The 17,713-nt window shown below is 37.5% G+C and overlaps 1 long non-coding RNA gene across 1 annotated transcript; it reads left to right on the top strand.

The window, feature by feature from the left end:
* Nucleotides 1-401: 401 nt before the first annotated feature.
* On the top strand, nt 402-16,587 carry LOC136837074 (uncharacterized). The gene is made up of 3 exons (XR_010852572.1): nt 402-881; nt 12,920-13,720; nt 14,092-16,587. It is a non-coding gene; the product is annotated as an uncharacterized lncRNA (long non-coding RNA).
* Nucleotides 16,588-17,713: the final 1,126 nt, after the last annotated feature.

The raw sequence follows: 17,713 nt of genomic DNA, 5'->3' as shown, positions 1-17,713 counted from the left end.
CTGTCATGCGGGGAAATCAATGTAGTAGAAACGACTCTTTCCTTGCAGGCTAAAATTCACTCTAGACTTTTAATTCTTTTTGTCTCTCTCTCTCTCCCTCCCTCCTCATTTTGACTATTCGCCCTTCATATCGAGAAGAGCGCAAGTCCTATGTTTCCACCAAAATCTATCGACTACTATCCAATTAGAAAACTAATCTCGTTTTAGTAGGTGCGTCTTATGTAACTTATTTAATTTGCCGGGCACATCAAGAGAAAAGAAAGCTGACGAGTGACGTGATCAAAGATTTTTAGAATTCAAGCCCTGCTCTGTGAACAAAATAAGAAATCTAATGAACTTACAGGTAAGTGGACGGGACACGGCTCAAGGTCTAGCAGCGAGCAGAAATACCCGCGAGAGTCATTACACATTTCGTGGGTAGGCGAGGAAGGGAGCCAGACCAGTTTTCTTCCCAAGGTCCACCAGAGAAGGAACTGGACACCTGCAGATGCTTCCGTCTTCCCAAAACGAGGTCCTGATGTAGCGTCCCGTGCAGACTCCTCCTTCTCCCCCTCCTCCTCCTCCCCACATTAATCCTCTCCGGCTCTGCAGTTCCTCGACGGTGTCAGTTAGCCCAGTTCTCGCGGAAAATGCAGCTCTTCAAAAACATTGTGCCCGACAGGAGTAGTGTGGTGGAACGGGTGCTAGACTGGACAAAATCTTCCAGAGTGATCGTTTTTGTGATGATAATTTGGATGATAGCTGGCTTCGGCCTCATTTCACACTTCCTGAGGAAGAACAACCTGCAGGGGTCCATCATAACATTGGCGTTCATCTTCCCTTTATTTGGCGTAGTGTATTCGTGTACCAGAATCAGGGATATAACTCAATGTGTCATTCAGGTAAATGTTGCATTTAATTCTTAAGTTTTTTTTAGTGCGTTCAGCTTCGTCTGTTCATAGTGAATGAAAATGGAAGTGCAAATGAAAGGAAAAAGGTTGAAGCTGTTAGGATTAATTGTTTGCTTAATATACGTCCATAAGAAAGACGGAAACAATGAAAAATATGTCCATACAAAGTACTGACAAGGTTAATTTTGATGTACAGATGGATCAATATTTCGAAATGGTTTGGCCATGTGGAAAGAATGGAGAGCGATGAAGTGTTAAAAAGGAGAAAAAAAAACTTTAAATTTCATATGTAGAGGGATTAGGACAGGAAGACCTTAATAGCCACGATGTGAGAGCGCATGCAATCTAGAGTTAAAGGAGCACTGTGAGCAAGGATTTCACGCTTTGTTGATGAACCTTCTATGAGGATGAAGATGAATTAAGTGGGTAATATTGTGGAAGTTTTCTGCACGAGGGAGCTCATTCTTGATTCAGCATTTGATGTCAAAGTGCGAATGTAGCAGTGTCCATTGGTTTGGCTTTTCTTTAGAGCCATTCCTACAAGGAAAACTATATATATATATATATATATATATATATATATATATATATATATATATATATATATATATATATATATATATATATATATATATATATATATATATATATATATATATATATATTGATCAATTGTACAGTTGTTCTGAGCACTAATACAAATCAAATAGGATGGTATTTAGTGGAGATTTTTATTAATAAAAGTCACAAGCTTTCAAGGACGATGAGGACAGGAAAACCCTTAAAAATTTTTAAATAAAACTCTCCATCCTGTTTATACGAGGTCCTGTTTTATACACACACACACAAAACACACACACACTATATATATATATATATATATATATATATATATATATATATATATATATATATATATATATATATATACAATCATAAGACTTTTATGCATTTATATGATGTTGCTGAAGCACATAGTGAATGTTACTGTGCTTTGCACGAAATTTACATATTAATGAAAACGCCGTTTGCCTAAATACACACACACACATATATATATATATATATATATATATATATATATATATATATTCACATGTATTTATGTATATATATATATATATATATATATATATATATATATATATATATATATATATATATATATATATATACTCACATATGTATATGTATATATATACATATATACATATATATGTATGTGTACACACAAACATATATATATATATATATATATATATATATATATATATATATATATATATATATATATATACAGTATATATATAATGTGTGTGGACGCGTGTACAACATCCTCTGCTACCAATGTACCTGTATCGGTTCTGGCAAAAGCAGTAAAACTGAAATGATGCAAACTGTAACGAAAGTAATACAGATCTTAAGAAAGTCAGGAATCAACTAACACCGACATTTATCAGCAAAGTAATGGTAATGATAAACCTTGGTAGAATTCTGAATAATAAGAATATCACGGATGCTTCCCTCTTGAAAAGTCTGACAACGAAACGACAGCAAAACAAAATACACAAGGCCGGTACATGACAAGTGAGTCTAACAAGGCGGGAAATGTAAGAGGCATCATTTACATTACAAAGAGGGATTTCATTGTCACTTCACTACAGGTAGCATTAACACAATGCTGCATTTGAGACTTTTAGGCACTATTCAGTAAGGATCTAATTAAGAAGCGCCGAAAGCTACATGTTTAACGTGAAATATAAAAAGAAAACCTGATGACTTAGTCAAAGCTCTTTAAGTAGATAGTGCGGTAACATAAGATTTGTCAGTGACAGAAAGATGACTGAAGACATTAACAAAGATACATCACATAAACCAAGACTAACTTCCTCGTGTCGGTTAAGGTTAATGTTAACGGAAGTATTTGGTATGTTTGAGCGAAAAACCGAAAAATAAAGAACTATAGGTTAAGCACAGTGAAAAGTAAAACTTGCCTCTGGCAACATTCTACGTAAGTTTGCGAGCGATAACCCGATGGCTGATTACGTATAATTTGGAGCTTATTTATGGGCATCTCCTCGTGGTGGGATGCACTTACTGCCCTTTGTGGGAGAAAACGCCTCTTTGCCATTTACTTAGTGAATCGACAAATTTCACAGCATCCTACTTTACTACAAAACAGCTTCCTGGATTCATATGTAAACTATTTAGACCAATAATGAAGGGGAGAGATTTTGCGAAAATGATGGATAAAGTGAACGAGAAAACAACTTGCAAATCTTACTTAGTTCCTAGATAAGATTTCAAAAATCAAGAACGAAATTAATTACTACATACAAGTCTGAAGCACTCTGGAGTAACACGCCTTCTACAACTTTTTTTTTTTTGTGAAACATTAATTAGATGTATTCAGTTTATAACTAAATTCAGTTTCATACAGGACAACAGGCGAACAAAATTTATGTGTAAAAAGCAAATAAAGGTTGAGATATATTGACCATGGATAGTTTCTAAACAGCAGCACAGGAATTAACAAAAATATATAGGAATTGAAAAAAATATACAGGAACTGAAGAAAATATACATATAACTCCAAAATAATTAGTAATTAATAAATAAAATCATTCAGAGAGAAGTAATAGATAAAAAAAATTGTCACAATATTATATGATAAACCTAAGGATTTCAACGTTCAAATTATGAAAATTTACAGCCATTAACTATCAAAGATGTATCAGAGATTATGCAAATAAGACAAAATTAATGTTCAAGGTAATTGTTTATGATAATTAGTCCATTATGGTACTATGTGATAGTTTTAAGTATGTGTAATACTAGGCATAAATTAGTTTATCTTCTAAGCATCAAGGCTTCTATACAGACATCTGTTTCGGCCGTTAACTTACTGGTTTCATCAGAGCTCATACTAAATATACCATGGAGCTACGCCCCATAATATAGCTGACTACTGTAAAAAAAAATGAAAGAATGAAGATAACATCACGAAAAACAAAAAGTAACATATAAACGGTACAAATCACAAAAAGTGAGAATTAACGGGGAAACATCACTGAAGGATAATATGAGAGGTTCTTTAACTCCACTAGACCACCCCACCCCCCTGTCACGTTGAGCACCCTGAAGGCCTGCAGCGAAACCTTCTGCAGGATGGGAGAGCGCAATCCGAATCCGAGGACAGTTTAGCATTCAGCACAGGCTGCCGCAGCAGCGCGATGCTAAATGCTTCCGTAGTCACCAGCTGCCCATACTTGTCCTCTTAGCGAACAGGCTCAGTGTTTCTGATAAGGCCACCCCACGGAGGCTTTTTGTCCTGCATATCTACAGAGGACTGATTTATGGGTCAGTTATTGCGATGGACTTGTTGTTAGTAACCTCCGAAGGGTCGTTGTCATGTGGCTTGCATAGCTTATGTGTGTCTCTTCCGAACATTTCAGCTCATAGACGTTGCTGGTTTCAGACTCCTCGAGCACTGCGGGGAGCGTGCTATTCTTCATTACAAGAACAGCAAAAAAAAAAAAAAAAAAAAAAAAAAAAAAAATATATATATATATATATATATATATAAATTATATATATATGTACATATACATATATATATCTATATACATATATATATAATATATAATATATAGTCATGTGTGTATATGAATACAATATCGCTAAAAGTACAATGACAAAACCAAACTGAGGTCACTCCCTTGATAATCTAGGACAAGTTCAATTTAGGCGCAGTTTTCTAAATTACGATCTACCTAATAATAATAATAATAATAATAATAATAATAATAACAATAATAATAATAATAATAATAATAATAATAATAATAATAATAGGGGCACAAAACAGGAATACAAGGTACAAATTTGATATCACTTATGACTTACAGTTAATGATTGAGAATACTAGTCTTAAGATATTCTCCAGCCTCTCTCCCTCTGTGACAATATTCAGAATTTTTCGACCTTCCCTTGTACTTCCTTATTTACATCTACGCTCTTCGGAGCTTGCAACGCAAGGATAGCTCGGTTGCAACAGAAACTCGGGTGATGGCGACACTTATTTCCTTATACCTACTTGAGATGTCGTCACTTTAGATTTTATGTTTAATTCAAGTTGTACTTTTACTGCGTATTTCGATATTTTAGCTTCATTTCTTCTCTAAGGAGAAAGCCTAGTCTTACTTGCTGTACGTGTGTGCGTGTGTGTGTGTGTGTGTGTGTGTGAGTGTATGCGTGTTTATGTTTGTGCGTCGTAGGATCGGAGTGTCAGGAGTGAATGAGTCTTGCTGGAATAGAATATAATTTCCTAAGAAAAATAAACAAATATGCATTGTACCTAGGAAAAAATGTGTCTTTGCTTTTTGATCATGCGTCCTGCTTGCAGGCAATTTCGACTGAACACTTGTAGCGTCCATTACGTTAGCGCATCTCTCCAATTTTCGATATTTTTTTCTTCTTCTCACGCTAAACTCTTAGGGGAAAGGGCGAAAGAAGTTACACTTATTTTCCTCTATCAACAGCTGCTTCTGCCATCGCTTTATGACTGCAATATTACATTCTGTGGCAGTCATTACGATAGTTTTTAAAGTCTGGTGTTGCCTTAATGTTACAAGATTAAAAATATGATTCGTCATGGCAGACTGGACGATCTGTTGCGACCCGGAATAATAATATCAACCACGTGGTACTATGCCTGCTTTGGAAGGCGGATGCTGATTGACTCCCATCAAAATAGTTTTACCAGACCACTGAGCTGATTATCAGTTTTCACAAGGCTAGCCGGAAGGATTTGCTTTTACTTATATTTATTTAGTTAGATTTTGCCACTTAAGCTACAATTTTTCAAAAACTTTGTGTTAATTGCAAATGTTGAAGCTGCTGACAAGATTTCACTGATGGACTTATTTCCAAAACTTGGTAGTCGCTGCTGATTATACGTTGAACATTCGCACAGTAAATGTTTAATCGTTATCACTACTTTACAGGCATTAAGGAGCAGGGTTATGTAAGTTATCATTGGGTGTCAGTGTGTTAAGACGAGAATGGCCTATTCGGAGACTTGTCAGAACTAATTGCGTATGTCTCTCTCTTTTTGGAATGATGAGGGTATTTGTAAGAAGCGGGCTTACGGCCCTGATTCTGACATGGTCGTCACTCTCGCTGATATATATATATTTTTTCTTTTTTATCTCGGCGGTCTATCCCTTCTGCTGGAGCGAAGAGCGCAGTCTGCGGATGCCTGCATAAATTGCTATTAGTTTATGCAAGGTGATGGCTCACAGTCTCAGGAATTCAGCCTCCAGTAGCTAGTTTCTTTCTGGATGGTCTCACTATCCCTAATGAGGTTAAGGGTGGCTTCTTGTCAAGTGCATGTGTTAAAAAGTAGGTGTGTCTTCCTTGTTTTAGTGGGCGTGTATTCGCCACCTTTAGGTGTCATCGCGTGGCCAACACAACTTTTAATGATAAGGTTGCTTGCTTCTTCGGAACATTGAAATTTATAAATTACTATGGTTTTCGATTCCTCGGGTCCTCTGGAAGCAGTGCTGTCCCTCACCACAATGCAGTCGTGAGACTCACCCTACAGAACAAACATTAAACTAACAGGTTTCCTCGAACTACGTTCTCCCTTCTAGCGAAAGGAATAGGCCTAGACCAGAAATCCATTTCACATTCAGGGCCTAAAGACCACAGCCAAAGGACCTTCGGGAGATTTAAAGGTCACTCATGAGCGACAAGCGCAAGGGCCAGGTCACTGTATTGTTGCATAATGTCCTAGAGAATGAACAAACGCACACACAGCGCTCAAGCAACTCTATGAACCGCGTAGTGGCATTTGATGAATAGGCAGGTAGGCCTAGGGGCTCCCCTAAACCCATTGTCCCTAGCTTACAGGGAAGGCAAAGTTGTGTTGCCAATGCAATCTATTAAGCCAAAACCAGGGCCTGAGTTGAAGCAGGGTTTGAACTCAGGACTGACAGTGTGCAAATTGCCAATGACCCTACTGAGTTGCTGTGGACTTACACCAGTAGGGGGCTAGACGCCCTTGGTAGAACGAACTCGGACCAGGACTGTAGGGAGCAATCTACTGGCTTTTACAAACCACTGCAAGTCCCACTGTAAACGTTCCTGTTGGTTGGGCGGAATTCAGATGTCCACAGCAACCTCCCTACCCCTTTCACACCTTACTGCAGTTACAGGCTGACCGAATGGAAAGGCCTGTGCTGACATACGGCCAGCTCACTCTAACAAACAAACTCACAAACCTTTGCAAAATTATTACCCTTAGGAGGCTTTGCAGCAATGGCAGAATCAGATGTTAATGTTAGTAGAAGAAAATTAATAGACCGCTACAGTAAGGACATTTATAATATATATATATATATATATATATATATATATATATATATATATATATATATATATATATATATATATATATATATATATATATATATATATATATATAGTGCTTGGCTTGACAGCTTGAACTTCTGGAGTCATATGAAATCCGGATCGTATGCGTTTCCTTGCAGTAAATTTCTTGAGTTTGCATTAAGTACTTTATCTGATCACTCTACAATGTGAGAATTTCTCGTAAATGTAACTGAATGGGAGATTTAACTAAAACCGAGCATATCGATATTCCAAGAATACAAACTTCACTGCCAATTCAAGATTCTTTTCCTGTTTACCATTGCTGGCGTTACTATCGACCAGTTGCCCTTCATTGTATCTTCATGATTATCTCTCTCTCTCTCTCTCTTTACACACACACACACACACACACATATATATATATATATATATATATATATAATTTATATATATATATATATATATATATATATATATATATATATATATATATATATATATATATATTTGTGTGTGTGTATGTATGTGTGTTTGTGTGTATGTGTAGAGAGAGAGAGAGAGATACAATGGAGGGCAACCTGGTCGATAGAAGCACCGGCAACAGTAAACAGGAAAAGGATCTTGAACTGGCAGTGAAATTTATATTTGAAGTGTCGATATGCTCGGTTATAGTTAAATCTCCCATTCAGTTACATTTATAAGAAATTTTCCCACTGTAGAATGATTAGATAAAGTACTTAATGAAAACCCGAGAAATTTAATGGAAATAAACACACAAGAGCTGGGCGATATTTGGATTTGATTTGATTTGGTTTGACTTAAAGAAGCTTAGGTTGTCACGCCAAGCACTGGGCACTTTTGGCCATTCAGCCTCAAGGCAATGAAAAGAGGGAGCTGGAGTGGTTGGACAGCAATATGAAGAGATCCAGAAAATAAAGGAAATGAAATACAAGGATCTAAAAGTGGAACTGGGAGAAAACTCAACAGTTGCACTTAACTAGGGGCCAAAGGGACGCTGCAAACGCCCTTTAGTAATACCTGAAGCGCAGAACGAGAGGTGCATTGATGGAACTACTCCCCTAAGGGACCAACATCTGGAAGAATCTGCTGAAAAGGAGATAATAATTTCGGCAATACTTTTGCGAATATCTGGTCATATTTTAATGCCGAACCATGACTATTCAAAATCGCATACACCATTCAGGAGAGAGTCGACGCGGACAAACTACTAAGTTTGACATAGAGTGACATCTCGTAAGATGCTGAATGGCTGGACACCTACATGTGCTTAAAGAAGTATTAGATTTCGATTGCCCAACCCCAAGTTTAGTAAGAGGTTCAAGCCCTTCCCAAGGTTAAATTATTTCCGTAAATAAAATGACCAATCTTCTGGTGGGAGAAGGACATTTCCTAGCTTTTATTTATATTTTCCTGTGCCTTAACTACTCACCATCATTTCCTGAAGTCACGGACGCTAAGTCTTGCACATATTTCTGCATTATTTTCATCTGTGCACTATACAGATGACAGTCAGAAAGTTAAACAGTTAGAGAGAATGAGTTGCTGACCTTGAAAGTGGCTACCCTTAGTATAGCTCTCATCAGTTCGGTCTAATTCAACGAGGCCCGATCACATGCTGAGCGACACTGGAACATGTATTCTCAAGTTTCGAAGATTCGCTTAATATATTAAACGAATATTTATAATATATTAAACTTTTATTGATTAAGCTATCGAGATATACTTTACGAAGAATAAAATATATTCTTTGACTAATTAGCGTAAACGGGCAACTGCTTAAATATTTTTCCTTTCGTTTGAATTGCCTTGATAAATCTGAAAGTATTTCTCCGGGCTGAATTATTGTCTCGAATGAATAGGTTTCAGAATTTTCATGGGTGTGGCGATAATTACAGATGCCATAGGGGCCAAGAATACAGCTGTGAATGCACTGGCAAGATTTTGGTTTCATTTTTAATTGAAAGTTTCACTGTGCAAATATTGCAAATACTGATTCAATTTCAGTTTATTGAGCCACAAGTTATAAAAGTGGCGATTAGCCCGGGCTATGCCAAAATATTCTTAAAATATGTGTCTTAAATTTTCAGCCTGTCCGGGTGATTGCCAATAATACTTTCTCTAGCTGAACCTGAAATTCTTCTGGAATGGAATGGAATGGAATATACAATTTAGACCAAAAGCTGGGACCTATGAGGTCATTCAGCTCTAAAAGGGAAGTTGAGCGCAAACATTTTTTCAAGGTTTAACATAGGGGAGACCTCGTAGTTGCACTGTGAAACAATTGTTAGGAGAGGGTGAAAAGTAAGACTGAAGAAAGAGAATATGAACGGAAGCAGAGTAAAAGGAATGAAAGGGATTGCAGCTAGGGGCGGAAGGGACGGCTGCAAAGAATCTCAAAGTAATCGCGGTGCACTGACGGAACTACTTCCGTACGGGGAGCCCTGACTATGCCAAAATAATCTTAACATTTCTGTTCTAAGCGATCGCCAATCATACAGTTTCTAGTTCAGCCTGAAGTTCGTATATATAATGTTAGTGTTTAACCTTCATGATGACAATTCCTATTCAAATGATCAAGATTCAAGAACAAGTTGAAAAATATATCAACTCCTGTCCTTTGGTCAGTTTTTGTAATTAAGACAAGGCCAGTTTTCCACATTTGCAAGCTAATTTGATTCACAGATCACCTGATGTGTACTGGATCCTACACTTAACATGCGAATACAGTTAGACAGTTTAAGATCAAGGCTCAGACAATGCTTCAACAGGATATGAGAGCCTAAAACATCAAAGCCAGGACTGTGTACTTGTATTTCCGCCATGTTTAACAGCATGAGCAAGGCTTTCGAGACGAAACGAAAAAATACAAAATAAAAAAAAGTAGAAAGCAGGAACACAAAGCTAGTTGGCTCGTCAGAATAACACCTTCCTTGCTAATGCTTGAAGCGTTAGGCACCGCATAATGAATTGTTAAATAACTCAAAAGAGAATTATGATCAATGACAATCTACTATCGCCTGTTTTGAATGGAGGAAGCAGTGCGCCAAGCAACCAAGAGGGAATAAATTTAAAGCATGTGAAGAGGACGACATATTTGTCTCTTGAAGAACCGCGCACGAATGTTAGTCTGTCACTTCTTTGCCTTCTCGGGAATCAGCTTACACAGTAGTTAATACTGATAACTACCTGAATGGTCTTTTTCTCAATCCTATAGATTTCTGCTATCAGTCTTTGTATGATGCTTAATTTCATATATATATATATATATATATATATATATATATATATATATATATATATATATATATATATATATATATATCACAGTGCACTCCACAATGAAAATGAAGGAGAAACCAGAGGAAAAGGAAATAGAGTTCTTAATTTGTCCCAACAATTTCGCCCTCCATCAGGCCTCTTCCGGAAGAGGCCTGATGGAGGGCGAAACTGTTGGGACAAAGAACTCTATTTCCTTTCCTCTGGTTTCTCCTTCATTTTCACTGTGGAGTGCACCGTGATATTTTATCTTCGTTATTGAGAAGAATACAACTAAATATATATATATATATATATATATATATATATATATATATATATATATATATATATATATATATATATATCGTAGTAGGTTAATGCCGTCAGAGCAGCTCACGTGGTGCACTGTAGGTCTCACTTGTACAGGTTTGCAGCAACCCTTCGGCCCCAGGCTACACCTACAAATTAGCCTTTCACCTCACCTTCATTCCGGTTTCCTCTCCTCCAACCTGCTATCCGACCTCTGCAACTATTACCTCTCGAGATCCTTGTACATCTCATTCATTCTCTGGATCTCTTTACCTTGATGTCTACCCACACCAATAACAGCAACAACCCCCTTTTTTTTTTTTACCATCCTAAGCGCTGAATGGCTGAAAGTTCACCAGTGTATGGCTTTATAGCATAAACGAGAAGACAGTACCGAAAAATCAAGCTCCACAGAGAGAGAGAGAGAGAGAGAGAGAGATACCCAGATTCCTTCTGCATTTTGCAACCGGAAAAGAAAACGCAGACGTATGACGAATGTATGTTTTTATCTCAGCACAACAAACCGCGGTGTGTTAATATTGCCCACACCAAACACTGGTTGTTCGGTCTACCAAACGAATTTGCCATTTCTCTGCGTCGTTCCCTGTCATTAAATAGATGATGAATTATTGAGGGATTCTACTTCCTATCACATGGTGCGTTACGTATGCGTCTCTGCCAAGTTCCTATATTCATGACCTTCAGGCCTGAGACGTGTTTGAGATGTGCTGTGTCACTGAGTGTGTGTGTGTGTGTGTGTGTGTGAGTGTGAGTGTGTGTGTGTGTGTGTGTTCCCGTTTACCCTCCTAGCCCTTAATCTTTTATCATGTAATAACGCACATAAATATATACGAATCCATAAATAACTGCGTCATTTACATCAAGCGCAAATGTGAGGAACAAGAATTCAAGGAAGTGTCATTAGAAAGCGTCGCATGAAAATATTTAGATACTGCAGTCTTTTCATCAAATAAAGCCATTTCCCAAAATAAAGGACGCTTCCACTTGCTGCAGTCTATCTGACCGAGCACAGTGGATGAAAGAATGGTGAAAAGTCAAATACTGAAAGAGAAAACCAGTGAAACTGAGGAATGACTGGATAAAATCAAATCCAGTCAGAAACCAAGTCATTCACCAACGCCACTTCAAGAATGAAATATTTTGAGTCTACTGACCGCTCCGACTCGCGCAATCTCTGGAGTTATCGCTGGTGCTAAAGTTGCACTTGGCTTAGGCTACAGTTTGTCTTATCGCGTTCTACCAACTGCACGATTTCTGAATAACCAGTTTAACCAGTTTTCGTTCCTGGTTGGATGGACAAAGAACATCTTCAGCCAGATAGACAATACCTTTAAACTTAGTATATTTGAAGGACCTTGTAAGTAACCTGAGGTAAAATGATTTCTTACGAACAAAACCAACGTGGAAACTCTTAACAGGAGTCTTATGGACTTACAGTTCCTCGTCTCACTGTTGAACTGTAAGGCCTTTAAATATATATATATATATATATATATATATATATATATATATATATAGAGAGAGAGAGAGAGAGAGAGAGAGAGAGAGAGAGAGAGAGAGAGAGAGAGAGAGAGAGAGAGAGAGAGAGATAACAGTAAATATATTTATAAAAATTTGAAGAAATCTTTTATATGTTACTGCTTCAACCTCTTTTCACTAAAATGTATTTTCCACATCGAAAGAAACTCATGGTTTATTACTAATCAAAAAATAAGAGAAAAGGGGTGGAGTGTTCCTTTCTTGTGCCCACTGACTTAACTGCGACTATCTAATTCTCCACACTTTCTAATTTCAATTTATATATATAAAAATATTGATGATATAAAGTGAATTTCCTTATACTGACAAGTCCAGAAACTTTTCCTGATTTTGTTTTCCTTGATTCCAGTAACCTCCCAACCCTAAGAGGAAGAAAGGTCTATGGTTAGGCTACCCCCTGGGGTTCGGTTAAGCCGGCCTTCCCTTCCTTCTTCTTCTTTGACCTCTGCACCTGAAAGAATCCATTCTTGTTTATCCTCCCGCAGATGTACCAGTCCAACAAGAAGGTCAAGAGAGAAAAACCTCCGTCTTACGACGACGTCATGAATGCCGAGGCACCTCCTCCGGCCTACTACGAACTCTTCAGCGAAGTCGAGGGTCACGGCCAAGACCCGGCAGCTGTCACCGATCTCTCCTCTTCCTCGTCACCTTTCCCGCCGACGCCGCTTCCATTCTCGGGAGAGCTGACCCACAGGAAAAGGCGGACGTCGCTGGCGAAATCCGACACGCGAAAGACGAGGAGTTTTGACGTCATCTACGTCCCGGCGTTAGTGACCAGACTGAGGAGGAGATGGTCTCTAAGTTCAGTGTGTGGAGCCGAATGAGGGAGGAGAGAAAGGACCGTATTCAAAAGACTTACCCCAGATAAATGAGACCAAGTGACTCTAGTCCCTAATTCCAACGTAATTTTCCACCTAAACCTAAAACTAACACTAGAGCAAAAAATTTAGTTTTTAAGTTTTACATTTATTTATTTAATGCTAAACTATTTCTCCTATTAATACTCATGGCATAATTATTAAAAGTTATCCTTCATAACAGCCATACTTCAAGGAAGTATGTCTCGATGAATTCATTTGATTTCTGTTGAGAGAGAGAGAGAGAGAGAGAGAGAGAGAGAGAGAGAGAGAGAGAGAGAGAGAAATGACGAACAGCGGTAAATTACGTTATCTAACGTACACTTCTGTCCGACAACGGAACTCCATACAGGGAAAATGAAGCACATTCACAGGACAAGGTCTAGGCTACAGTAGCCAAGATTTATGAAATCCCACTACTGCAACAGGGTAAGCTGAGTATCATCGCAGTTTTTATTGTTGGTGTTAATTATCCACGAATTTATTGAACTATCGGCACTAAACAACACAGTTTGAGTCAATTAATAAATATCCAGTAAAAGAAACATTGTTACTTAATGGCCACGGATTTTGTAAATGAATAACGTTCTTAAAACTTGCGCGCGCGCGCACACACACACACACACACACACACACATATATATATATATATATATATATATATATATATATATATATATATATATATATATATATATATACATACGTGTAGAATGAAAAAACATTACAATAGTCTCTCCACTGTTGGTTTTATATTGCATTTTCTGTATTTTTAAAATAACTTTTCTTGTTTGCTTTAGGTAAATAATGAGAGATGAGAAGATAGGGCATTGCCAAGACCAGTTACTCCCCACGGACTAACTCCTCAAAGAATCTGATTGGGATAGATGCAACTTCTGAAGTGACCCGATAAGCAGAAACACCAGGGAAATGGTTAAAGAACCTTAAGAACCAGGAAGACAGCGACAATAAAACGTCAGAGGAGACAGCCACTCACGTCCTCACCAACACTGATGAATGCTAATAACGAATCAGTAGAATTCCAAGTAGGCACATTACAACGGAACCCTCTTGAAAACATTGAAAACATCACGGCCACCTCTCTCTTCCCGTGCAAGATAATTATGAACGTGGATACATAAATGATTCTTCATGTTCTTGACCAAGCACCCAATGACTGCTTTCTTCATTCTGGATTCATTAACGATCGAGCAGGTTGTTCCTTCACTAAACAGTCAGGGCTCTTCTACTGTTTTGCATGTACCCTACGTGGGCGCCCATCTCTGAAAATATGAGCATGTCGCTCAGTTTGTAGGCTACAAACTGAGTTAGGTACTATAATTTCTCCTGATAAAAGTTATGTTTTTCATTTTCCAGTATTTCAATGCTTTTAAATTTCTTTAAAAATAATTTTATATTTATTTTAACATTCGTAAATGTTTTCATTGAAAATATTTTCTAATATTTATATTCTGCATTGTCTTATAGCCCTGATGATGAGACAAAACATCCCAAAAATTTGGGCAATAAACACGAAACACTGCACGGGCTCTTTTCTCAGTCTTTTTATCCCTCCTGAATCTTCAGCATTCCAGATGCCTCAGCCTTCCATTCTTAAATATATATAATACGCACACAGGAATGTAAGTATTCATATGACTGTAACCCAGATCCCTATACCGTGCTGACACTAGCCAAGGAACTGAATTCTGTCTTGACACCTTATATACCTTTTCTCTCATGCATTTGATCACCTGAGGAATATCTGTGGGGGCTCTAGGTAACAACGACTCAGGGAATATCGTATCCCTGGGCATGAATTCTCCATGTATTAATATCCCTGTGGATGATATCAAAGAGATTATCTTTGACATTGTGCATATGGATGCCAGCTTCCATTAATTAAGCAGATATGCATCAAGAGAAGTAACCTTCTTCATATCGTACTGTGGATACGTGTTCGTACAGTACAGCAAGGTGGCATTGCTATGAACACTCTCTGCAAGTTACTTGGATCACTGAAGGACATGTATTAACCCACTGAAGAATACCCTTCACCCACTTCAGGTAAATATATGCCAAGGAAGAGCCAAAGTATCTATGAAGTGCTTTATCGAAGTATTAGGCCAAACATAAATGACAAAGAAGAGCTAAAGTATCTAGGAAGAGCCTTTATCGAAGTGTTGGGCCACACATAAATGATAAGGAAGAGCTATGGGATCTGTGTAGGGATTTCACCGAAGTGTCAGACCAAACCTTACATTTCGACTCAATATCGATAACTAGCCGTTTCTCTTGGTTGTTCACTTGATTTTAAAAGAACGAAGGCTTCGAAACCTATAAACCTGGGACTCGGCCTGAATAGGAATAGTGAATGCCCTAGAAAAAATCTACACAGAGTAACGAGATAGGATAAAATATACAATTTAGGCTGATGGCCAAGCGCTAGGACCTACAACGGCATTCAGCACTGAAAGGAAATTTGAGAGTATAAAGTTACAAAGGTGTGACAGGAGGGAAACCTGGCAGTTGCACTATGAAACAATTGTTAGAAGAGGGTGGAAAGTAAGACAGAAGAAAGAATATGGATGGAGGAACAGTAAAAGGAATGAAAGGCATTGCAGCTAGGGGCCAATGGGACGCTGCAAAGAATCTTAAGTAATGCCTACAGTGTACTGTGCGTGAGATGCACTGACGGCACTACCACCTACGGTGACACACGCACCATAAACCAGAGGAGCATTGAATGCCTCCAACTAGACAGCCACTTACACATCAGGGGGAAGATTGAGAAATGGTGTACTAATTAGGAACACCAGCCAATGTATACAAGCCTGTACCTATCACTTGTATTTACTGGGCCATTATATACCACTACCTGGAGGAATATGAGGTACTTTGGGGTGTTTTAACAGGAATGTCACCAGCTACTGTAAAATAGAAGAATATCAGAATTACTGACAGAAAACAATCCATCCTCTGCACAAGAACCAATTGTCAGATGAATGGTATATAATTGCCATGGCCCTATTGAAAGAGAATCCCTTCATTCCTATACTGGTCTGACTAAAACATGCATTTCGAGGAACATGCTTCTGCTTATTACTTATTAGAATACTGAATTGAAATTCCTATGTAATGCTTGTCAAAATAGTCTGTTTTCAGTAAAAAAAAAATGTTAGATTTTATTATGGGTTTGAGAAAAAACAAGAAAATGCCAATTTATGCTTTGAGTGAGACCTGTGCAGAAAATTTCCATACCTTACAAAGAAGGTTCATTAAAAGTTCCCCACGCACATGCTGTGTCATTTACCTTTATTGCAATCACTCTTCCTCTTCTTGAATATGAAAGCCCTTCTATTCAAATACCTCCTCTGTTCCATTCACCCAGTTCTTTTTAGGTCTTCCTTTCCTCCTTTCTCCTTACATTTCTGAAATCATGCTCTCTTTTCTTCAACATATCTGCATCCATTCTTTCCAACTGACCGAACCATCTCAAGACACTTCATTAGTTCAGGTACATTAAGATCTTTAGCACTTCTACATATCTCCACAATTCTCTCCCTTACATCACATATATTATGCAAACAACTGGTCCCAACAGCCTGAACCTCTATACTCCCTATATTCCATTCAACATCGACATTTTGCCACTACAAAAGAGAACTGGCTCAAAAACTCCCCTTATACATGCCCACTGTAGGGATTTACCTGTAATTACCAACTCCTCTTTCCTGACTCGGCCAACCCTGACCAATCAGTCCCACAGTTGGAGCTCATAACAAAAGGAATGCTAAAAGTTTCTTTGTTTGCATAAATATTGATGTGGGCTGCAAGGATTCAGTTCACTTGAATTAAATGATGATCCATCAAGTATTGTAATTAGCAAAAGGGGCTAATTAAAAGAATGCATCAACAGTGTTAAATTCGTTGGTCTAAGACGACATATACAACTGACTAAGACCTAACAAACCAGATAATGAGGAGGATGAAAATTCTGTTCAAATCAACAAGGGGTCAATAGATAAATCGACATAAAATGTTTAGAATGCGATGGATGTTAAGTAGAATGTACAAACTTCAAGTGAATTATGGCTTTATAAATCGGATATAACTATACTGCCAAATTGTATGGAAAAATTACATGAAATTTTATTATTGCGCAGTTGTGTGAAAATAAGTTGTAGTTTTAAAAGAAAAGAGAAAAAATAATTATAGTAGATCGGACATTTACAAAACAACAAGGAAACTTTCTCATTATTATAACCACTTAACAAATTTTATATTAACACAGTTGACCGTAATCTCACAAAGTTTAGAACATACTTATACACAATTATTGTCTTTTGCTGTTGTTGGTTGTTTTGTTCATATAACAATCACTTGTATTTTATTATCCACAAGGAAATGAAGTTATGGAGA

This window comes from Macrobrachium rosenbergii, chromosome 57 (assembly GCF_040412425.1).
Source record: "Macrobrachium rosenbergii isolate ZJJX-2024 chromosome 57, ASM4041242v1, whole genome shotgun sequence".
Classification (NCBI taxonomy): domain Eukaryota; kingdom Metazoa; phylum Arthropoda; class Malacostraca; order Decapoda; family Palaemonidae; genus Macrobrachium; species Macrobrachium rosenbergii.
This window is presented reverse-complemented; position numbering and strand designations above follow the sequence as displayed.